Below are 25,096 nucleotides of genomic sequence, written 5' to 3'. Positions count from 1 at the left end.
GGCCAGGGATTCCCAGGTGCCGGTGGGGATGGTGCACTTTATCAAGGACGCTTTGAGGGCGTCCTTGAAACGTTTCCACTGCCCACTTTGACCTTTAACCTCACAAAGACCTTTAACATTGACAGCCTTATCGAGGAAACAGCCCAGTAACAAAGGAACAGGCCGAAGACATGATATTGCTCTTTCAGGTGAAGGACAGTTGAACTTTTGGCACGAGAAGAAGCATTTTGCAGGTGTAAGAGTGGCAGGTTTTAGCTGCCATCTCTCTCTCTCTCTCTCTCTCTTCCATGCTTACTCGCTTCGTTCAATGCAGAAGGACTGAGCACTCCGTTTGGGATGGAGAGAAGAAACACCATCTACGAGCAAAGAGAGCCTCACTATTTCAACTGGGAAGCTGACCTTGAAACTGGACTTGAATACCACAGATTGGTACAGAACCAGAAGATACGCCTCATCGGGAGAAGCAGCAAGTAAGCCAGAGGGATAATTGGTGAGCATTTATCCCAGCCCATACATCGTTAAGACCACTGCATAGTGTGAAGGGGTGTCGTGTGTTCCAACCAAGCCTTAGTGGGGAGGTTTTTGCACAGATCGTAAGCGTACGCACAATTCTGTTGGACAGATTCAGTGGTGCACTTTTGAATCCGAGCAGGCGTATTTTAGTCGTGGACACTTTGCGTTAGGGGTCTGTTCAGATGGGTCAGGGTTATGTGTTGTACTGTGTTTGTTTGTTTTACACCACCAGGGTATGTTTTACTGAGTGCAGGTGTGTGCTTTAACTTGAATAAAAGCATTGTGATGGTTGAGACCAAAAGATCTGGCTATAACTGTGTATTTCTGTTCACCACTATAATTCCGGTGTCTAGAACTGTTGTAAGGGGGATGATTCGAAACCACCAAGGGCAAAACCACTTACAACAGTCACCTGAGAACTCACTTTTGGAGTGGAAGCAAGTCTTCCTTGATTTCGAGGGACCGCCTATGATGATGAGTAACATGATGGATCAGTTAGTTGTGCCAATGGACTGGTGTCCTCAGCTTGAGATACTTTACGCATTCCATGCCTTCATGTATTTTGAAAGAAAAACAATATAAACCAACTAAGATTTCTTTCATTTCAATGTGAAAAGAATTTTAATTGTCCTAGCTGCCACCAGTACCAGTTATGATGGTGGAAAAGTAGTGAGGGATGCATTTGCAAGGCTGTGCTCCCAGCATGAAGCCTCACAAGATGGGAGTGCACATCACAGAAACAGTCCCATCATGTGGTAGCCCAACCTCCAACCATGCTTACATCTAGCAAGGCTCACACCATTAGTTAATAGGTGCAATTGCCTCTGAATTAGACCAAATATAAATATTTTAAACAAAACTAAAATTGTCCAATTTGTGCCATTTTAAATTCAATTTGGTTTAATAACCAGCAATTGATAATGACATATGACCTCAAAGAATCTTCTGAATGAGTTACATTGATTTGATTTTAACGTGACCACCTCCATCAGTTGGGAGGTGGGTCGAGTGAACCCATCGTCCTCCCAATGAAAATGACTCAAGCCAATTTCACAGTTGGACCTCATTAGCATTCCATCAGAGAGCAGCTTGCCAATTGGAGGATCCACTGGAGAGCCCAGCCAGTACGGTTAGGGGTGGAGCTGAAGTAATCCTGGGGGAGGGTCATGGCTGATTGGGCACTGGAATAGTTAATTTTTATCAGGACAGGAGGAGCTCTTTCCAGCTCCACAGGAAGGCATGGTGGCCGCTAGATAGGCTGCAGAAATCCCACCAAAACCTGAGCGAAGCCTGCTCCAATGAGTGCTGACAAATTTTGCTGAGTGGTCCTCAAACAGGCATTAGGCCCCACATTAGCATATGCAAGCAGTCTTTTGCGTTTTTATTGTGGCTGCCCGTGATGCCTGAAAATCATCCGAGGCCAAAATCGCATTGGATGTAGGTGTCCTTGATATGCAAGGCATGGCCCTGTAAAATTGATAAACTTTGCCCCTATTTTTCACCAAGAAAAAGGGCACCATGTGAACCAATTTCTACTCTTCTGCCTTTTGATATCACCTTCAATCTATCTAGCAACAGACTGCCTCATAACACAATTATCTCAGATTTTCAAAACCTTTCCTTATTTGTGCATCTTCCAACAGCAGAGCCACTCACTGATTATGATCAAACTGTTTCTATAATATCACTAATGAAGTATATAAAACAATGATGGCTTTTAAAAGGCACTCAAGGTGACATGTTGATTGAAGGCACAAAATCAGAGCAAGCTGGTAATGTTTGCCGGATCCATTATGAAGTCAAGAATGTGACCTGCAAATGTTATTGAAGCTCTCTAGAATGTGTGTCATTGCAAAACCTTATAAAAATGTAAATCCACGGACTGACAGCAGACACAAACAGACCTTCTAACCATGCACACTCAATCACTCATCACCTCTTTACCTTCCTATAAAATGAGCGAGGTTTCAAAGAATCTTAGCAATTTGGATAATTTACAAGTAAAGTAATTCACTAAACTCAACCTTTTATAAAAATATCCCAAAACTAATAAACTAGCCTGAAGTAAGTTTCAATTAACTGTCTATCTCATTCGGAATCTGGCCAAGGAGTCAATTATTTATATCATGTCAGATCATAAAAGAGCCCACTTTGTACTTTCAATTTATATAAAAGCTCTGGGTTTGACTAGTGCATATTACAATGACCATATGCAGTGAGTAAGACTAACCAATGTGATCTGTTAATCTGAACACATTTCTGTTTTAAGAATAAGATGATGTTCAAGTGCAATTGAATGTATCAAAATCCTCTTAATCTTAATGATACAGATAATTGCATTCCCCATACATGACAACAACATCCATCAATATGTCTGACTTTATCCAGAATTGACAAAGTGCTCACTGTGGAAAGTAGTTAATTTAAATGAAAGAGTTTTATGGTTATCTGATATCAACCTACATCATTTATCATCGTAAAAGGTATCTACCCACAAAATGTTTATCAGTCCTTGGGGAACAGAATTTTTAGACTTAAATTCCTCGTAATTCAATACTCTGATATAAGTGTACAGTCTAGTGACTGTGGGATTCTAACCCTCCCCCATCCATCAGCTCTTGGTCCAACATTTTAACAAGAAACACATGAAACTATGGGTAATTTAATTAGACGAAATACAATCAGATAATCATGAATTACAACTAACTTAACAGACTAGTTAAATGTCCTTGGAAAAGGAATGTAATTACTGACCAATCTGACATGACATAATAAACCTTTCTTTCTGCAATTGACAAAAGATGCATGACATATTAGGCTTGGAATTATTCTGTATGATATTAACATATGAATCCTTAAAGAGTTTAAAATAGCAGAGGAAGGAATTAAAACAGTACCTCAATGCAGCACAGCATGATTTTAAAACCATATCCTGTGAGCCAAGTGTCACTGATTAGGCAAGCATGCCAGCCAATTTGCCCTGCCCCCTTTTAGCCAGGAGGCACTTGTATAATTTCTGTTTTTAGTGCCCAAAAAAGGGGGCACTGGAAAAAAAATGTATTTTGGAGTGTGACCCCCCTTGCAGGGGGCATTTGTTTAAAGTGCACAACTAAAATAGTTGACAGCCAATTTGCAGGCAGCAAGATTCTATCACTAGCAATTGGATAAATGACCAGTTAATCAGTTTTGGTGTTACAGGTATTGGTTAAAAGAGAAGTGTTGGCCAAGATACCCTCCACCTCAGGAATAGGGTTCATACCCATGCTGATTCCAATACAACTCTCTTAATTAGGATAAGGACTTAGTGATTAATTCCCATGTAATAACTTTTGCTGCTGAACAAAAACATGGTGAAATTTGTCTTGCCTGGTAGAAAATTGAATGGCCTGTAAAAAGGGATATTGCAGAATTTCACTTCCATGGTTGCAACTCTATATACAACAGAGCTTTTATTCACTACAGTACATTCTTTGGTGACCATTTTAAAATCAATCCACATTCTGCAAAGTACCATGGAAACTCTTTTGAGTTTACCTGTGAAAACATAAAACATGTATCCGTGCCACCCGACCTGGATGACACACACAAGACATTTACAAGGCCCTTTTTTTTTTTGGTTTTTTTTTGTGGTTTTTTTTTTTGGGCACTAAAATCAAATTTTTCCTTTTTTCCAGTGCCCCCTATAAAAGGAGAGGGGGACACTAAAAGCACCGGCAATTAAAACAAATTAAACTTAAAAACGTAAAATCAAATTAAAATTTGGTTCAAAGTACCATGGATACTGACTTACCCTGTTACAGGTTCAAGTGAGTATTGATCCAGTGATCCAATCACAGCAGACTTGTGGTTGAGGTTTGATTGATGTTTTTGTTGTCCATTTGTCGGCGATGCAGTGAATCACAGCACTGTATCACAGAATGGTAGAATGTGAGCTTGTACTTGCAATTCCCATGAGTTTCCATAGGAAATGCTTGGTAAAAGAAAGGAAGTTCCCAATAAGGACGAAGGAAATAAATTATAGAATAGCTACCTCATACATCCCCAAGGGGTGGCATTAGGGCAGACCTAGAAAAACAGCAGTTTCTTGTCCTGAGGACCACAAACAGCTTAAAATAATAACAAAATAGCTTAAAATGGGGACTAAAGGAAAGATATTAGGGATTAAGGGGGGTTAGATTGGCTATTCTCCAAAAACATATATGGGGATTGTAGTACGTGATTAACCTGCACCTGTTCATTGTGTTGCAGGCCAGACGGTGAATTGGTGATGCCTGCTGTTTAACTGTTGGGTGCATGCAGCCTGCACTACCCACGCTGTTTGTTGGCTACAGTCATCAGCAAGGGGGCCAATATCGCGAATGGCTAGTGCCACTTAAAGGCAGCCTGCAGCTCTTAAAGGGGAGGTGCGTTGTGACTGCAAGAAGTGGTGTTTTTTTTCAAAAGTGAATCTGGGCTGTGATAATTTGAGGAATGGCTCAACATGCGAGAGAGCGAACACCAAGGTTTTCTGACAGTGCACTGCAGGTCTTGGTGCAAGACGTGGAGACAAGGAAAGACATCTTGTATCCACAGGGAAATAGGAGACCGACCAGACATATGCTCAGGAGGCAGTAGGAAGAAGTAGTGGCAGAGGTCAATGCCAGGAGTGTTGTTCCAAGTGCAGTGAAGTGCAGGAAGAGGTTTAATGATCCCACACTAGTTGTGCAGACCTTGGAGATCATCCTTTCCAACATGGAGTGGGTGGTCAACTCCATCAGCACACATGTGGAACCCACAAGGATGCAACATCTGATGACCAGTGTCACAGCTTCCACTGCACTACAAACGGCTTCCACCAAAGGTTTGAGGCTGCAGTGAAAACTCAGGCCTAGCTGCCAAGCAAGCTCAGACAGTTGCCTTGCAAACTCAGATTGCTGCCATGATGGCTTTGGATACCACTTTAAAAAGAGCTTCCAGTGCATCACAGCAGTCCATCAATTTGTCTCCAACAGATAATTGGATTGCTTAAGTGCCACCCTGGAAGAGTGGCAGTGGCTCCATGGAGTATGAACCTGCTACCCTTTCACAAGATGACAACATTCCTGCTTTTCTCTCTCAGGATGACAGCATTCCTGCTCCCACCCCTGTCACACGCCAGTGCCCTAGCTGTTGCCTGTCAACCAGACCGCTGCCGCCTATGCCGAGATGCTGCAGTCTGAAGCTGGTCCCTCTAGGCCAGAGCTGCTCGAGGTCGCCTTCCAAGACCATCTGCAGTCTCCTCAATTGAAGGTCAGTTGCTATAGGATTGTCCTATGAGGAGAGATTGAGCAGACTAGGCTTATATTCTCTCGAGTTTAGAAGAATGAGACGTGATCTCATTGAAACATACAACATTCTTACAGGGCTTGACAGGGTAGATGCAGGAAAGAAGTTTCCTCTGGCTGAGGAGTCTAGAACCAGAGGTCACTGTCTCAGAATAACGGGTTGGCCATTTAGAACTGAGATGAGGAGAAACATCTTCACTCAGAGGGTGGTGAATATTTGGAATTCTCTACCCCAGAGAGATGTGCGGGCCCAGTCTTTGAGTTTTTCTAGATCGAGATCAATAGATTTTTGGATATTAAGGAAATCAAGGGATATGGGGATAGTTCAGGCAAGTGAAGCTGAGGTAGAAGATCAGCCATGATCTCATTGAATGACAGAGCAGGCTCGAGGGACGAATGGCCTACTCCTGCTCCTAATTCTTATGTTCTTATGTTCTTCCACCACCCATGCTGCAGCAACTGGGGAATCACCTCGTGGAGCACTTGGAGAGACAAAGGCACATGGAAGATGGGCACTAAGGGAATGCACAAGGGTGATTAGTTTAGTATGCATTATAATAAGAACATAAAAATTAGAAACAGGAGTAGGCCATCTAGCCCCTCGAGCCTGCTCAGCCATTCAACAAGATCATGGCTGATCTGGCAAATGATTTGAATTTATAAAATTGGATTGGAATATGCATTTTCTGTTGGTTTTTATGTTTGTGTTCTCAGAAAGAGGACGACATTATTGTCAGTGATAGAGGAAAGGTAAGGAGTGCATGAATAGGAAGGTGTGGGACCAGTACAAACCGAATGGTCTGCACTTGGGCAGGACCAGAACCGATGTCCCAGGCGGAGTGTTTGCTAGTGCTGTTGGGGAGGGTTTAAACTAATATGGCAGGGGGATGGGAATCTATGCAGGGAGGCAGAGGGAAGTAAAAAGGGGGCAGAAGCAAAAGGTATGAAGTAGAAAAACAAGAGTGGAGGGCAGAGAAACCAAGGGCAAAAATCAAAAAGGGCCACATTACAACATAATTCTAAAAGGACAAAGAGTGTTAAAAAAACAAGCCTGAAGGCTCTGAGTCTCAATGCGAGGAGCATTCGTAACAAGGTGGATGAATTAACTGCGCAGATAACGGATATGATGTAATTGGGATTATGGAGACATGGCTCCAGGGTAACCAAGGCTGGGAACTCAACATTCATGGGTATTCAATATTCAGGAAGGATAGACAGGAAGGAAAAGGAGGTGGAGTAGCGTTACTGGTTAAAGAGGAAATTAATGCAATAGTAGGGAAGGACATTAGCTTGGATGATATGGAATCTATATGGGTAGAGCTATGAAACACCAAAGGGCAGAAAACGTTAGTGGGAGTTGTCTACAGACCACCAAACAGTAATAGGGAGTTTGAGGATGGCATCAAACAGGAAATTAGGGATGCGTGCAATAAGGGTACAGCAGTTATCATGGGTGACTTTAATCTACATATAGATTGGGCTAACCAAACTGCTAGCAGTACGGTGAGGAGGATTTCCTGGAGTGTATGAGGGATGGTTTTCTAGACCAATATGTCGAGGAACCAACTAGAGAGCATTCTAGACTGGGTCTTGTGTAATGAGAGAGGATTAATTTGCAATCTTGTTGTGCGAGACCCCTTGGGGAAGAGTGCCCATAATATGGTAGAATTCTTCATTAAGATGGAGAGTGACACATTTAATTCAGAGACTAGGGTCCTGAACTTAAAGAAAGGTAACTTCGATGGTATGAGACATGAATTGGCTAGGATAGACTGGAGAATAATACTTAAAGGGTTGACGGTGGATAGGCAATGGCTGACATTTAAAGATCACATGGATGAACTACAATTATACATCCCTGTCTGGAGTAAAAATAAAACGGGGAAGGTGGCTCAACCGTCGCTAACAAGGGAAATTAGGGATAGTGTTAAATCCAAGGAAGAGGCATATACATTGGCTAGAAAAAGCAGCAAACCTGAGGAACAGGAGAAATTTAGAATCCAGCAGAGGAGGACTAAGGGTTTAATTACGAGGGGGAAAATAGAGTACGAGAGTAAGATTGCAGGGAACATAAAAACTGACTGCAAAAGCTTCTATAGATATGTGAAGAGAAAAAGATTAGTGAAGACTAACGTAGGTCCCTTGCAGTCAGAATCAGGGGAATTTATAATGGGGAACAAGGAAATGGCAGACCAATTGAACAAATGCTTTGGTTCTGTCTTCACTAAGGAAGACACAAATAACCTCCCAAAAATAATAGGGAACCGAGGGTCGAGTGAGAAGGAGGAACTGAAGGAAATCCTTATTAGGCGGGAAATTGTGTTAGGAAAATTGATGGGATTGAAAGCCGATAAATCGGCAGGGCCTAATCGTCTGCATCCCAGAGTACTTAAGGAAGTGGCCCTGGAAATAGTGGATGCATTGGTGATCATTTTCCAACATTCTATAGACTCTGGATCAGTTCCTATGGACTGGAGGGTAGCTAATGTAACCCCACTTTTTAAAAAAGGAGGGAGAGAGAAAACAGGGAATTATAGACTGGTTAGCCTGACATTGGTGGTGGGGAAAATGTTGGAATCAATTATGAAAGCTGTGACAGAATCGGTCCAAGTCAGCATGAATTTATGAAAGGTAAATCATGCTTGACAAATCTTCTAGAATTTTTTGAGGATGTAACTAGTAGCGTGGATAAGGGAGAACCAGTGGATGTGGTGTATTTGGAATTGCAAAAGGCTTTTGACAAGGTCCCCCACAAGAGATTAGTGTGCAAAAGTAAAGCACATGGTATTGGGGGTAATGTATTGATGTGGATAGAGAACTGGTTGGCAGACAGGAAGCAAAGATTAGGAATAAATGGGTTCTTTTCAGAATGGCAGGCAGTGACTAGTGGGGGTACCGCAAGGTTCAGTGCTGGGACCCCAGCTATTTGCAATATACATTAATGATTTAGACGAAGGAATTGAATGTAATATCTCCAAGTTTGCAGATGACACTAAGCTGGGTGGCAGTGTGAGCTGTGAGGAGGATGCTAAGAGACTGCAGGGTGACTTGGACAGGTTAGGTGAGTGGGCAAATGCATGGCCAATGCAGTATAATGTAGATAAATGTGAGGTTATCCACTTTGGTGGCAAAAACAGGAAGGCTTAATATTATCTGAATGGTGACAGATTAGGAAAAGGGGAGGTGCAACGAGACCTGTTACATCAGTCTTTGAAAGTAGGCAAGAAGGTACAGCAGGCGGTGAAGAAGGCAAATGGCATGTTGGCCTTCATAGCGAGAGGCTTTGAGTATAGGAGCAGGGAGGCCTTACTGCAGTTATACAAGGCCTTGGTGAGGCCACAGCTTGAATATTGTGTACAGTTCTGGTCTCCTAATCTGAGGACGGACGTTCTTGCTATTGCGGGAGTGCAGCGAAGGTTCACCAGGCTGATTTCCGGGATGGCAGGACTGACATATGAAGAAAAACTGGATCGACTAGGCTTATATTCACTGGAATTTAGAAGAATGAGAGGGGATCTCATAGAAACATATCAAATTCTGACGGGATTGGACAGGTTAGATGCTGGAAGAATGTTCCCGATGTTGGGGAAGTCCAGATCCAGGAGTCACAGTCCAAGGATAAGGGGTAAGCCATTTAGGACCGAGATGAGGAGAAACTTCTTCATTCAGAGAATTGTGAACCTGTGGAATTCTCTACCACAGAAAGTTGTTGAGGCCAGTTCGTTAGATATATTCAAGAGGGAGTTAGATGTGACCCTTATGGCTAAAGGGATCAAGGGGTATGGAGAGAAAGCAGGAATGGGGTACTGAAGTTGCATGATCAGCCATGATCATATTGAATGGTGGTGCAGGCTCAAAGGGCCGAATGGCCTACTCCTATTTTCTATGTTTCTATGTTGAAGTTACTGGTATTGCTCATGAATGATGCCAATTGTGCCTGGGCAGAAAGCGACTGTCTACTTTATATCCTCCCATCCTCTTCCTGCTTTTACACTTTCTGCTGCACTTTCTCCTCCTCATGCCCATCGGAAGGTTGTGATGCATCTCTGACCAAATGTTCGGGCATTAGGTGGCTGCGTAGTGCCGAATAAAACAGACACCACACAGCCCAATTTAGCCTCCATTGTCTTTATTGTGGGAGAGGGAATCGCAGAGGAGGCCTATGAACTTGTATCATGATATCACAAACATGTAGCACAATAATGTCTTTGTTATTGTTTGATGCCAATTGTGCTGTAATATCAAAGTGTATGGCAAACCCTTTTCAATCAAAGGACTACTCCTTTCAAAGCTGATTAGTGTAGGACCAGCTGTTCTTCTCCAAAGAGCTCCAATGAACCTGTCCTGTTAACATGCAAATGATAGCTTGTCAGGCACTTCGTTGTATGTCACAAATAAATCACCATTGTATTTTAAAATGCTGATGTTGTTGCACTTTTTCAGAGGGGGATAGAGCCAATTCAATTTATTTTTGATTACTTTGAGCACACTCAATGAACCGTCATAGAATCATAGAATGGTTACAGCACAGAAGGAGGCAATTCGGCCCGTTGAGACCCTGCCGGCTCTCTGCAAGAGCACTTCAGTCTTCAGCAATCTGCTACTTTAAAAGTGTGGCGGGGCAGGACCTCTGTAGGCATTCCAGTGTAGGAATGCCTTGAAAGGAGAGCCTCCTCTATTCAAAGAAACTCAGTCATATAGAGCAATTCTTAACTCCAGGCTCTCAGGTTTCAGTTTAAAGAAGTGTTCGACTAAAACTCAGGGAAAAGTGGAATGTCACCAAGGTGATTCTAAATGACCTCAGTTATAAAGTTCCAGGAACCTTATATGATTGTTGTTGTCAGAAATCTTGATTACGATCATGTTTTTTCTGTTACAATCGTGGGCCGGGAATTTGCTTCGAGTTGCTCAGAAAAAAATAAGTACAAATGTTGTACTTTGCCAGAAAGGAAACATGCTTCTGCCACACTTCAGACAAAGTTACAGCAGCAGACTGGGAGCAGCTTGGGGGAAATTCCTGGCCTTGAAGTTGTACTGGAAGTGAGATAGATGTTCGTGGACTTTGGGGTGGGGTGGGGGCTGCTCATGGGAGTTTTGTTTTAATGATGGATAGAGTGTTATAAAGAGCTGATCATGGAAATTTATGTGGAACATCCTTCTTATTACAGATTCTGTTTAAGAATAATCTGATCACACAATACTGAAATTCTGTCCAATGAGTTTGTCTTGCAGCTTTCTCCCAACAGCTGTCCGTAACACTGCTTCATCCTCCTCATGTCTGACTTCCTCTATCACTGGGGTCTGGGGGGGTGGGGGGGGGGGGCAGATTCTGATCCAGTCTCCTCCTCAGGAATTTCAATCTCCAGGCCTTTCTGAAAAACAGAAAAAGTTAAGTACAATTGACATTTTTTTTGGCGGGGGGGGAGCGGGGGAGCAGGAAGGGCTCCTCCTGGGTCTACAAAAATCTTCTGTTCTGCTGCTGGCTCATAGAATGGTTACAGCACGGAAGGCCAATCGACCCATCGAGCCCGTGCCAGCTCTCAGCTAGTCCCACTTCCCCGACCTTTTCGCTGTAGCCCTGCAATTTTTTTTCCATCAGGTACTTACCCAATTCTCTTTTGAAAGTCACAATTGAATCTGCCTCCACCACCCTCGCAGGCAGTGCATTCCAGATCCTAACCACTCGCTGTGTAAAACATGTTTTTCCACATGTCACCTTTGGTTCGTCTGCCAATCATCTTAATCTGTGTCCTCTCATTCTCGACCCTTCTGCCAATTGGAAAAGTTTCTCTCTACCCACTCTGTCTGGACCCCTTGTGATTTTGAATACCTCTATCAAATCTCCTCTCAACCTTCTCTGCTCTAAGGAGAAAAACCCCAGCTTCTCCAGTCTATCCACGTAACTGAAGTCCCTCATCCGTGGAACGATTCTTGTAAATCTTTTCTGCACCTTCTCTAAGGCCTTCACATCCTTCCTAAATGCAGTGACCAGAATTCCAGTTGAGGCTGAACCAGTGTTTTATAAAGGTTCATTTCATATAAATAACTTCTTTGCTTTTGTACTCTATGCCTCTATTTATGAAACCCAGGATTCCATGTGCTTTTTAAACCACTTTATCAACCTACCCTGCTATCTTCAATGATTTGTGCACATATACCCCCACTTCTCTGTTCATGTACCACTTTAGAATTGTACCCTAAAATACCACTTTTATGTGCACAAATACCATTAATAACAAACTATTGTAGAAACCACAAACACAAAAGGTATCCTGGGTCTTCAAGTAGATGAGTCAGTATGTCACACCACTAATGTCAAAAATTATACTTGAGAATAATGTGTACGCAGTACAGCCCCAATTTTAACCCAGCCCGCCCCTCCACCCTTTCGCTCCGATCCCTCCGAGATAAAATTGGGGGTTTTATTTTTATTGCTTCTTAATTCTAATTTTTTTTTAATTCTCTTAAACTTCTCCACACAGCTCTTCCCCTTTCCTCAAGGCACTAACTGTATATTGGAGTTTGTTTCAGTGGGTGACATTTGGACATTATTCATGTGTGAGCCTCAACTTTGAATATTAGGAGAATATTTGACATCACAATTGAGCCTGTTCCTTGACCAACCTCCACACTTCCAGTGGGAGAGCTGGAAGGAAGTTTATTCCCCTTAACCTGGGGCACTGAGGCCAGCTGGGATCAGTCAGCTGACTACAGACCAACGATTGAACATGATCCGTTCCTGATCTATGTGACTCAACTATTCCCTGGATAAACTCACTGAATATTAGGGCAGCTTCTGCGGTGAGCATGATGCTGTGGGAAATACAAAATTCATAAGTGGGAGAATGTCTTGGCTGAAGGCTGGGACTTTTGTATCCATGCATAACATCTGTCTGGTAAATGCAACACAACATGTTTTTAACCAATGTAGTAATTATGTTTCACCTTTTGAACCAAAGTTTATGTTAACATCTTTGGGTCTTATACATGGACACGGAAATATCCCAAAGCATGCCTAGTTCCTCAAGGGAAGGGCACTGTTGAGCTTGTTTCTTGCTGACATAAGGAATTTTAACTGAGGAAATGTCAGACACTGAACTTCACCTTCTGCTTGATGAGCCCCGTCAGTTCTCAGGCAGGCTCAGTGGGACTTCCAGCCTCTGCTCAATGAGTATTTGTGGCAGTGGAAATAAAATATAAAAATAGCCTATCCCCTCTCTGGGTCTATTCCTGATTGCAGTGGGCCAGCTATTGCCTTAGTTGAGATCAGTTAACTCAGAACAGACTGAGAACCTAGTCTTGGATTTTCTGATCATGGTGGCTCAGTGCTTCTTCTTCTTCTCCCTTCTTAGATAATCCCTCGTAATCGAGAATGACTTGCTTCCATGCTAAAAATGAGTTCTCATGTGACTAATGAGTCCTATGCTGGACCTACAGTTTCTGTCACAGGTGGGGCGGATAGTGGTTGAAGGAACGGGTGGGTGGGGTGATTGGGATGCCGTGCGCTCCTTCCGCTGTTTACGTTTGGTTACAGCTTGCTCTCGGCGTAGAGAGTCGAGGTGTTTGATGCCTTCCCAGATGTTTTTCCTCCACTTTGTGCGGTCTTGGGCCAGGGATTCCCAGGTGTCGGTGGGGATGTTGCACTTTTTCAAGGAGGTTTTGAGAGTGTCCTTGAAATGTTTCCTCTGCCCACCTGGGGCTCACTTGCTGTGTCGGAGCTCTGAGTAGAGCATTTGTTTTGGGAGTCTCATATCAGGCATGTGGATAATGTGGCCTATCCAACAGAGCTAATTGAGGTCAGTGTTTCGCTGCTGGGGATGTTGGCCTGAGTGAGAACACTGACTTGGCAGGATCTTGTGGAGGCAACGTTGGTGGTACTTCTCCAGTGCTTTGAGGTGCCTGCTGTACATAGTCCACGTGTCTGAGGCATATAGGAGGGCGGCAATCAGTACTGCTCTGTAGACCATGAGCTTGGTGCCGGGTTTGAAGGCCTGGTCTTCAAACACTCTCTTCCTCAGGCGACCGAAGGCTGCACTGGCACACTGAAGGCGATGTTGGATTTCATCTTCGACGTCAGCCCTTGTTGACAGTAGGCTCCCGAGATATGGAAAATGGTCATTGTCTAAGGCCTCGTCGTGGACTTTGATAATCAGGGGGCAGTGCTGTGTGGCATGGGCAGGTTGGTAAAGCTCCTTTGCTTACGGATGTTTAGTGTAAGCCCCATGCTCTCGTACGCCTCGGTGAAGGTGTTGACGATGGCTTGGAGTTCGGCCTCCGAGTGTGCACAGACGCAGGCATTGTCTGCGTACTGTAGTTCAATGACAGAGGATGGGAGAACCTTGGATCTGGCCTAGACACAGCGGAGGTTGAACAGTTTCCCATTTGTTCTGTAGATTAGCTCCACTCCAGCAGGGAGCTTACTGAGGGTGAGATGGAACATTGCAGCATGAAGATCGAGAAGAACGTTGGTGCAATGACACAGCCTTGCTTGACCCCGATCCGAACGTGAATTGGGTCTATGGTGGATCCGTTGTTCAGGATTACGGCTTGCATGTCATCGTGAAGCAGTCGTAGGATAGTGACAAACTTTTGGGGGTATCCAATGTTGAGGATGACGCTCCATAATCCCTCATGGTTGACAGTGTTGATGGCCTTTGTGAGGTTAAAGAAGGCCATGTACAGGGGTTGGTGCTGTTCCTTGCATTTCTCTTGGATTTGCCATGCGGTGAGGATCATGTCCATTGTGCCCCTTAGTGGGCGGAATCCGCATTGCGACTTTGGGAGGAGTTCTTCAGCCACTGGGAGAAGGCGATTGAGGAGGATTCTTGCAAAGACTTTCCCTGTGGCAGACATCCCTCTGTAGTTACCACAATTGGACTTGTCGCCTTTCTTGAAGATGGTTACGATTACCACATCTCTGAGATCCCCTGGCATGCTCTCCTCCTTCCAGATGAGCGAAATGAGGATGTGTATTCATGCCAAAATTATTTCTCCGCCATGTTTTAGTGCTTCGGTGGGGTTTCCATCTGCCTCTTGTCCATTAAACACAAAAGGATAGAATGCAGGTACAGAAAGTGATCAGGAAGGCCAATGGTATCTTGGCCTTTATTGCAAAGGGGTTGCAGTATAAAAACAGGGAAATCTTGCTACAGCTATATAAGGTATTGGTGAGGCCACACCTGGAATATTGCATGCAGTTTTGGTTTCCATAGTTAAGAAAGGATATACTTGCTTTAGAGGCAGTTCAGAGAAGCTTCACTAGGTTGATTGCAGGGATGGGGGGGTTGACTTATGAGGAAAGGTTGAGTCTGTTGAGCCTCTACTCATTGTAATTCAGAAGAATGAGAGGTGATCTTATTGAAACGTATAAGATTATGAGGGGGCTTGACAAGGTGGATGGAGAGAGGATGTTTCCACTGATAGGGGAGACTAGAACTAGAGGGCATGATCTTAGAATAAGGGGCCACCCATTTAAAACTGAAATGAGGAGAAATTTCTTCTCTTAGAGGGTTGTAAATCTGTGGAATTCACTGCCTCAGAGAGCTGTGGAAGCTGGGACATTGAATAAATTTAGGACAGAAAGAGACAGTTTCTTAAACGATATGGGAATAAGGGGTTATGGGCAACAGGCAGGGAAGTAGAGCTGAGTCCATGATCAGATCAGCCATGATCTTATTGAATGGCGGAGCAGGCTCGAGGAGCCATATGGCCTACTCCTGTTCCTATTTTTTATGTTCTTATGTTATGTTCCTGAGGCCTTGTTGTTTTTTAGTTATGGGATGGCCTTTTCTACCTCATGCCTGGCTGGGGTTGTGCTGAGATGGTGGCAGGTAGCAAGCTGCGGGATGGAGTCGAGGACACTCACATTAAAGACAGAGTCTCAGTTCACAAGGTCTTCAAATTGCTCCTTCCAGCGAGCACTGACTGCCTCTCTGTCCTTGATGAGTACCTCTCCGTTCTTGACCAGCAGTGGGTGCTTGAACCGTAGGTGGTCTTGACTGCGCTGAAAAATCCACGAACGTCGTGGTTGTCGGCTAGTTGCTGAATCTCCTGCGCTTTCTTCACCAACCATCTGTTCTTTAGGTTGCGAGTGTTTTGTTGGACCTCAGCCTTCAGACGTCTGTAGAGCTGCTTTCTTGCTCTCGAGTTGTGTCGCTGTTTCCAGTCCAAGAATGCCTTGCTCTTGCGGCTTAATGGCTCCTGGATTGTTCTCATTGAACCAGTCTTGATGTTTTTTGGTCAAGTGACTGAGCGTCTCTACACAGGTGCCAATTATAGAAGCCTTGAGGGCAAACCAGTCGCTGTGCGCATTCTGCATCTCTGGGTCACTGGGAGTCGCCAGGTTGGCAGTGATGCACTGACTGAATCAGACTCTCTTAGCCGGGTCTTGGAGTACTCCAGTGTTGATTTTCCTGCAGCATAGTTTCTGTTGCCGTCGTTGTTTTGGGGCTACGTTGATGGTGATGACAGAGCAGATTAGGCGGTGGTCCATCCAGCAGTCATCAGCTCCTGTCATGGCGTGGGTGATGTGCACATCCTTGCGATCCCTCACTTGGACGAAGACGTAGTCTAGCAGATGCCAGTGCTTGCCATGAAGCCTTATACTTATCTTTTTGATGGAACAAGCTGTTGTTTATGACGAGGCCATGTTCTAAGCATTTCGCCAGGAGGAGGGTACCGTTGGAGTTGGATTTCCCTACCCCCTCTCTGCCAATCACGCCTCCCCAGAGGTCTGTGTTCTTTCTAACTCAGGCGTTAAAGTCGCCCAGGAGGATCAGCTTGTCACTCGTTGGGACTTGGGATAGGGATTGTACGAGGCTGGAGTAGAACTCCTCTTTGGTCTCGTCTATAGCTTCCAGTGTTGAGGCGTTCACACTGATGACCTCTGCACACTGGTTCTGGGCTAGGGTGATCCGAAGAGTCATGAGGCATTCGTTAATCCTGCAAGGGGAGTTTCTGAGCTGGCCAACCAGCTGTTTTTTATGGCGAAGCCAACCCCGCGGAGGCAGCAATCTTCTTCTGGTTTACCTTTCCAGAAGAAGGTGTACCCACCACCTTGTTCCTTGAGTGGGGATAAAGAGGAGCAGCCCAGTCCCAGCACACAGTGCCGACCCCCCCGATCTAGGAGGGAACACCATCGGAGGAGCAGTGGGGATAAGAGGAACAGCCCAGCCCCAGCACAGAGCCAGCCACCACAGAGTGAAGCGCGAGCAGCTCAGAGCGGGCAACAAAGGTGGGTGAAGAGGGTGACTACATTCGATGTCACCGGATCCCAGGAATGAGGCTGAGCCCAGCGGAGAGGTCGGGATCCAGGATGAGTCGGAGGTCGGCGATCGGAGCCCAGGTGGAGGCGGAGAGTCAAGGCCAAGGAGGAGCCGGAGGTCAGGGCCCAAGAGAAGTCGAGGCCCAGGAGGTGTCAGAGGTTGGGGCCCAGGAGGACTCGGAGAGTTGTGGCCCAGGAGCAACGTAGCATGGACCAGCAATGGGGTCGTGGCCCAGGAGCAGTGTAGCGTGAACCAGCAGCGGGGTCGTGGCCTAGGAACGGCACAGTACGGGCCAATAGCGAGGTCGTGAGGCTGCCACTGCATCCTATGAAACCCAGGGAGAGAGGTCCTGCGGGAAGTAGAAAGGAGGACAGTAGGAGTAAGTGTGTTTGTATGTTCTCGGCCCATACAGCGGAGCCTGGTCTCCAGTCGTCTTGGACCACCTTGCCACTGGACCAAGCCCTTGCTCTGCTAAGCCCGTGTGGTAGCCGGTGTGCAACCGCCACCCCATGTTAAAAGAACTCATGCACAGGTATCCCTCCACCCTTCCAAATGAAGTTTGGGACCTGGAACGTCAGGACCCTCATAGACAACCCCAGCAGCGACAGACTGGAATGGTGTCCTGCTATCGTTGCTCGGGAGCTCAGACGTTTCGACATTGACATCGCCGCCCTAAACGAGATACGGCGGGCAGGAGAAGGCCAGCTCAACAAACAAGGAATTATGTTAAAAAGAGCCTCTTGTGTAGGATACCAAAAAGCCCTAGAACAGGCACCAGTCGCATATACCTCGATGAAAATATGCCTTCATTTCTACCACTGCCCCCCCCACTTTAATTTTTCTCTCCTCTCAAGCCATCGACTTTTACTGGAGTAACGTTTCACAAGCATCACTGCCCTCTAGTAAGTTGACCAAGTGACCACAGTTCATGAGGGAGACAAGACAATGAATGTCAGCTGTCATTTTCTCATGAGGTGCGTCACAGCTGAGCCTGCTGCTTCTCCGACGTTCACACATGTACACATCCCATCAGGAGTCATTGGATAACAATCAGGAACTTGAACCCTGACTGACCTCTCCCCTCTCTGGGTCTATTACTGATTGCAGTAGGCCAGCTATTGCCTTAGTTGAGATCAGTTAACTCAGAACAGACTGAGAACCTAGTCTTGGATTTTCTGATCATGATGGCTCATGTTATACTGAATATCACCGTGCACTGCAGCAAGGCGCCAGCTGAGGTGGCAACCTAATGGCACTGTAAATGCTTCTGATGCTCGCTTTGCTGAGGATTCACCTCCATTGTGCTTTCACAGGATTTGCAGGATCTTGCGGAGACAGCACTGGTGGTACTTCTCCAGTGCTTTGAGATGTCTCCTGTTTATAGTCCACATCTCTGAGCCCTATAAGAGGGCAGGTATCACTACTTCCCTGTAGACCATAAGCTTGGTGCCAGATTTGAGGTCCTGGTCTTCAAACACTCACTTCCTCAGGCGACCGAAGGCTGCGCTAGCACACTGGAGGCCGTGTTGGACCTCGTCAGCGACATCTGCCCTTGCTGATAGTAGGCACCCGAGGTATGGAAAATGGTCCACATGTCCAAGGCCGCGCCGTGGATTTTGATGACCGGGGGGCAGTGTTGTGTGGCGGGGTCAGGTTGGTGGGGGACCTTTGTCTTACGGATGATCCGACACAAGATCCTGCAAATCCCCTAGGAGGATAGATGCACCAATGTCCGTGTTCTCGCTCAGGCCAACATCCACAGCATTGAAGCACTGACCATGCTCGACCAGCTCCGTTGGTGGGCCACATCATCCGCATGCCCGACACGAGGCACCCAAAGCAAGCGTTCTACTTGGAGCTCCGACACGGCAAGCAAGCCTCAGGTGGGCAGAGGAGGGCACAGAACACCTCGAGTCACGTCACTGAGAGCATGCAGAAATCAAGCGCAGACAGCGGAAGGAGCGTGTGGTAAACCAGACTCCCCACCCCTCCTTTCCTTCAACCACTGTCTGCCCCACCTGTGACAGAGACTGTAATTCCCGTATTGGACTGTACAGCCACCTAAGAACTCATGCTAAGAGTGGAAGCAAGTCTTCCTTGATTTCGAGGGATTGCCTATGATGATGGATGCTTTCACAGGAATTTCTGGGCCCTGGCTTCAGTTGAAATTCTAATGTATAAACATTAACCCTGCTGTTAAGGCAATCGCCCGCCGAGAACCGCCCCGATTAATACCCTGCCCGGTTTGTAGTTCCACTGAAGTGATTGGAGCGTAAAATGTAGTGGGATATAAATTGAGTCATGAACAGATCCCAATTGCGTCAGGTGTGTCAGGCTAAAATCAGAGCTTTCCTCTTACAAAAATGACTCTCCAGTCTTCCAGCATCAGGGGACATAAGTGCGGAAATCTCCTCTTCGGGCAGAGTTCTAAATTCACCCCAACCTGAACCCATTTCCGAGAGTTGAGGGTCATTTGAAATGCATGGCGGGAAAACAGTGGGATTTCCACTGGCAGGAGAGAGTCCACCCAATGCAAAGAAGATAATTGTGATAGTGGTGCAGTGGGAAAAATGCTGCAGCACCAGAAGAGATTGCAAGGGACCTTAAAATGATTGAAGGGCCCTCTAAGGTGACATCAAGGCTCCCACTAAAAGCCTCAAGCAGGTATGCATTGGACCCAAACTGAAGGGAGAGGAGGCCACTCCCTCTATTGGGGGACCTCGGGGCCTTTACCACTGCTGCCCAAGGCTAACTGTCAGCTTCCACAAGGCAGCCCATGGGAAGCAGTGGTAGGTGAGGTAGAGGGGTGGTAATTCAACAGGGACCACAGTCACGTTTGGCCCCCTCCTCCCCCCGGTCCCCCCAACTGTGGCATTTGCATGCAGCGAGCAGAGAAGGAGCAGACGGAGGTAGGATTGGAGGAGAAGGGAAATCTCAGTAAGGTTATACTCTGTTGCAATCCTACTTGATTTCAGGTGGGATCACAGAGGAGAATCTAGACTAGACAAGTTGCATTTCTGTTCTGCAACAATTTTACAGAAAATTTAGCACAAATCAAATTAACAGTAATGAAGAGCAATGTGGTTCTTTTAATTAAAATGTCTGTCTTATTTTCAAGAAGAGCAACTTGATTTAACAGAATTTCCGCCACAGGAACTTGCAGTGTTGCAGTTAGCCATTATTTTATTAATGTAAATAGTATGTGGGATTCTTATGTGTTTAAGTATTGATTACTTCTTGGGAAGCAATTACATTTCCCAAATATCCACATGATATAGATCATATATGAACGACACAGTGGCCCGGATTTTGCTCCAAAGTTAATGGTGAGGCTAACAGCGCGCTCACTGTTACATGTGCAAATCGGACAATGAGTGCACATGCGCAGTTAAACGAGAAAATCCAGAAGTTGCTGTCTGGGAGGTGACGCTCCTCCGTAAGCTGCGCAAAAACAGCATCTCGTTGTCTGGGTCCCCATTCATGAATGGCATGAAGTTGCTGTGCTGACGTCATGGATATGGTCTAAATTTGCCACAGAAAGTTAGGTTTTGTCCATTCCAGTCTAAGTACCCTTTTAATGGCCTATTTAGTCTTAATTACTGCCAAACAACCTCTCTGGTACTGAAAATTAACTTTTACAAGTGTCCAGTCTCATTCCTTCAGCTTTTAATTATTGTTGGAGATTTAAACTTTTTTCATTTCTGTCTCTTTTATCTCCCTCTCTCTTAATCGAACCTTTCTTTCCCTCTCTTTACTTCACTTTCTGTACCTGATTTGACATTGAATTCATTGTTCCAACTTACACTTTCTGGTTCAGGCTCCATGCTGCTCATTAACAATTCTTCAATTTGATTGGTTAAGAAGATGCACAGTTGATTTCCCTGTTCACACAGGTCCCAAATCGTCTGTTGAGGGCACTGCACATGTTGGCTGTTTGGCTGACAGCAACTTGCCGTGCAATGGGCAAGTGCAAATCTAACAAATGGATGGCGCTATTCATTTGCCACTGAACACAAAATCTGGCCCAGTGTCATTGTAGAAGTGAAAGTACTTCTATATCTTGTTCAACAGGAAACGTGCAAAAAATGGTCAGTTCCCTTCAGAGAAAAAGGGAAAATAAATGTTTCAAGAAAACCAGGCTATTACTTATTTAGAACATTTTAACAACTGCAATATAATTTAATCTCGCGGGGATATTATATTGCAGGGAGAGTGATTTTTTCCCCCCCTTTAGCTACATTAAGACAGCCAGAAGCAGCTACAGGTACAACGTCTCAAATCCCTCAACCTCGGGACCGAGACTGTGCCGAATTTTTCCAAATTTCGGACAAGAAAATCAGTAGCCTATCTTAGGCTTATTTGAATGGATAAGAGAAACAAATAATACATGAAGTAGAATAAAGTCTATTATTGTAAGATAAATATAAGGATAAAATAATATGCATTTAAAGTAAATTAACTATTTATTACAAATTATATGCTGTACTGATCATATGAGAGCTTGTTTGTTGAGGGCTGCTTGATGGGGAAGGCTATGGTGATGAAGAAGTCATATGTCGCCAGCACTGCCTTTTCCGGGTCCCACATATTCCGGGTCCCAGTCGCATTTTCACAACCAAGCACAGTCAGTCTATCTTTGGCATCTTTTACACCTGTTGGTTGCGATTCTTCTGCTGTTGCTAATGTAATTCTTGGTATACAGTGCCAATACAGAGATGTCTCGTTGGCATTATTGATTTGTTCAGCTGAAAGATTTTCATCAGCAATTAGTTTAGCGAACTCATCTATATAACCTTCAGCTGCCTCATGATCTGCTGAAGCTTTATCACCACATACTTTCAATTACCTGATACCATGACATCTTTTGAATTTGGTTAGTCAACCTGAAGAGTACTCGCATGGAGTTTCAATCTTAATTTCTACATGGAATATTTTGGCTTGTCGCATCACCATTGGGCCAGACAGAGGAACCTTTTCATTTCTCCTCTGTCGTCACCACTCCATCATTACTCGATCCAACTCAGCACTTTTAGACTTATGTATAGTTTTTCTCTTACTCATTTCTTTCTGAATGTCACTTTCTGCATAAAACTTCATGATCTGTTCTTTCCATTTTTTTTTATATTATAAATGGTGGAGGTTCCAACACCATACTCCTCACTCAGTCTTCGCACTAACGTACCTCCATCTAATCTCTGCAGTAATTTCACTTTCTTGCCAATTGACAACGAATTATGTTTCCTCTTTGCATCTACTGTATTACCCATTTGGGTATCTGTTGGCCTTTTTGACATGGTTGCAAACATCACAAATTCACAATAAATCATGATAAACATCAGAGCGTCCGAAGAGCGTACGTATGCTACCGAGACAGACAAAGTACTAATGGTGGCATGGGTCAGGCGGGGTTGAGCCGGATTGTGGGTCATCCGGCAAGGCTCGGACCAATCGCATGCCATTTAAAACATAGCGGCGAAACCAATAACTATTCCGGCCTACCAGTTTTTGGAAAATAATTCCGTATTTTATTTTACTGAACATCAAATGGGATTTTCTCAAAAATGTCCAGTTTTCAGACAATTTTGATTTTCGGACAGCCAGATTTGAGACATCGTACCTGTAGTACATGTGATCATTCTAGATTCAGGTTCATCTGAAAACAGAAGTGACACAAATGAATTGATTGTCCTTTGGCTTTGATCTCACAGCAGTGATGCCTTTTGATGAGTCTTTCCATGGGTTCTTTGCATTTCAATACACCTTTATCTACATCTCTGTGGGGTTTTTGATCTTTAGCTGCAAGTTATTGTCAGTTACTGTGACTTTACATTTTTGACTCTAAGTGGTTCCATCATTCCAATACTTGAGCAATTTTTAGTCATGCAAGACATCAATATTTGTGATTCCTCTTTCTTGATATCTTAGTCGAACTGCTGACCCAAACACAATCCCTTTATGACTCTGCAGAAGAACTGAAAGCCCATACTCTGGAAGAGCGCAATCTCATAGTGACATTGTTTGATACAATGAAGATAAGGCTCAGATTATCAAACAAGTTCTATTTGATTTGAGAAGCTTTATTGGAATAGCCAGAATCCTCATTTATATAAATAATGTATTGGATATTAAGGGTAAATTTTATGAGGCTCTGCAGACACATGAAGTTAATCCATTTAGGCAAGGTACGAGAGGGGTGCCCGTGTCAATAGAACTGTATCCCATAAGGATGAGTCTCTTCAGGAAAAGTGAATAAAAAACATGGGTAACTAAAAGGGACCGATATTATTGTTCCCTCACCCCCGCAGAGCAGGATGACGACAGCTCCGCCAGTGGCCCTCAAGGTGACTGTGGTGCTGAATTTTTATCGCTAGCGGATCCTTCCAGGCTAGAACCGAGAGGTCACAGAGGCTGTGTATGCTAGGCGAGGGGACTTCATTGTCTTTTCTCTAAAGAGCGAGATGCAGGAGGAGCATGCATGTGGCTTTGCCAGGATATCGGGCTTCCCCATGGTGCAGGGCGTCATCGACTACACACCGCATCTCAATGGTGAGATGTTCCGTAACCACAAAGGGTACCACTCACTTAATGTGCAGTTGGTGTGCGATCACGTCCAGTGCATCATGACAGTGAATACCCAGTACCCTGGCAGCAGTCATGATGCCTTCTTTCTGCACCAGTCCGCAGTGCCAGCAATCTTCTAATCACCACGTCGAACCTGAGGGTGACTGTCCGGTGACTAGGGTTATCCGCTCTATAGCTGAATGATGACTCCCCTCCGCAACCCCACTACTCGTGGACAGCACTCATATAATGAGCCCCATGCTGCCATGAGGAATGTCACTGAGCAGACCATCGGGGTGCTGAAGTGACAGTTCCGCTGCCTTGGCCATGTCCATTGTGAGCTGGTGCCTGCGAGTGAGAGATCGATTGATGGTGTCTTCTTCTCCATCACTCTCCTCTTGCTCTTCCTGCACTGGCTGGGAAGCATGACATTCTTGGGTATCTGAAAGGAGAAAGGCACAAGAGTCAGGTTGTGGTGAGGGGAGGAGGGGAAAGCAATATGTGCAAGCTTACACCATCAGCGGCTTGTAAGTGAGAAGAAATTGTGGGAAGTGGGATGTGAGAAGGATTAGGTATGTGCATAATTTCATCTTCAATGGTTTCAGCCTCACCAATTCCCATGGCCCCTCCAATAATGTCAAGCACGGTCTCCTCCAGCTGGTTCAGGATATGCAGGCATGCCCCATCCTCTGCAGGTTAGTTGCTGCTGTCTACGGTTGTGAGCCACCTTGGCCTGCAGGAGAAAAGGAAGTTTGTCAGTGAGTGTGGTACAATGTGTTTGGGTGATGTGCCTATCATGGTTAAATAGCTGGCAGTGTGTGCAAGGTGTGAGATGTGGATGTGAGGTTTGCAGCAGTGGTAAGTGTGTGAGGATGAGGTGAGGCTGTGAATGTGAGGCATGAGTTGTGATTGAGCGAGATTGTTGGTAGGTGAGTGATGGGGATGTGGTGCATTGAGCAGTGTATGAGGCTAGTGGTGCAGAAGGTGGAAGATGGCTTTTGAAGATGCATTCATTGACCTTGACCACTCGTGTGAGGTCATTAAACTTTTTTCCGGCTGCTGAATGCAGAAGGCGCCTCCCCTTTAAGAGATGCTTACTGTGTACGATGGGAAGGTCGTCGCTAGAATCCTCCTCAACCGTCTTCTCCCTGTGGCTGAGGAGCTCTTCCCGGAGTCACATTGCGGATTCCATCCCCTATGGGACATAACGGTCATGATTTTTGCAGCGCGACAGCTGCAGGAAAAATGTAGGGAACAGCACCAGCATCTTATACATGCCGTTCTTCGACCTTACAAAGGCCTTTGACACTGTCAACCGTGAGGGTCTATGGAGTGTCCTCCTCCGTTTTGGATGCCCCCAAAAGTTCGTCACCATCCTTCGCAGGCCGTGATCCTCATCAACGGATCCATCACAGACCCAATCCACAACCGGATCAGGGTCAAGCAGGACTGTGT

At 45.1% G+C, this 25,096-nt stretch overlaps 1 long non-coding RNA gene across 1 annotated transcript in view; it reads right to left on the bottom strand.

Moving 5' to 3' along the window:
• Nucleotides 1-11,161: 11,161 nt before the first annotated feature.
• Nucleotides 11,162-25,096, bottom strand: part of LOC139266795 (uncharacterized) — a 52,754-nt gene continuing 38,819 nt past the window's right edge. The window contains exon 3 of the long non-coding RNA XR_011593773.1: nucleotides 11,162-11,188. This is a non-coding gene — a long non-coding RNA (uncharacterized lncRNA). The remainder of the gene's footprint in view (nucleotides 11,189-25,096) is intronic.

This window comes from Pristiophorus japonicus, chromosome 7 (genome assembly GCF_044704955.1).
Source record: "Pristiophorus japonicus isolate sPriJap1 chromosome 7, sPriJap1.hap1, whole genome shotgun sequence".
Taxonomy (NCBI): domain Eukaryota; kingdom Metazoa; phylum Chordata; class Chondrichthyes; family Pristiophoridae; genus Pristiophorus; species Pristiophorus japonicus.
The sequence above is the reverse complement of the archived record's forward strand: the minus strand, read 5'-3'. Positions and strand labels throughout refer to the sequence as shown.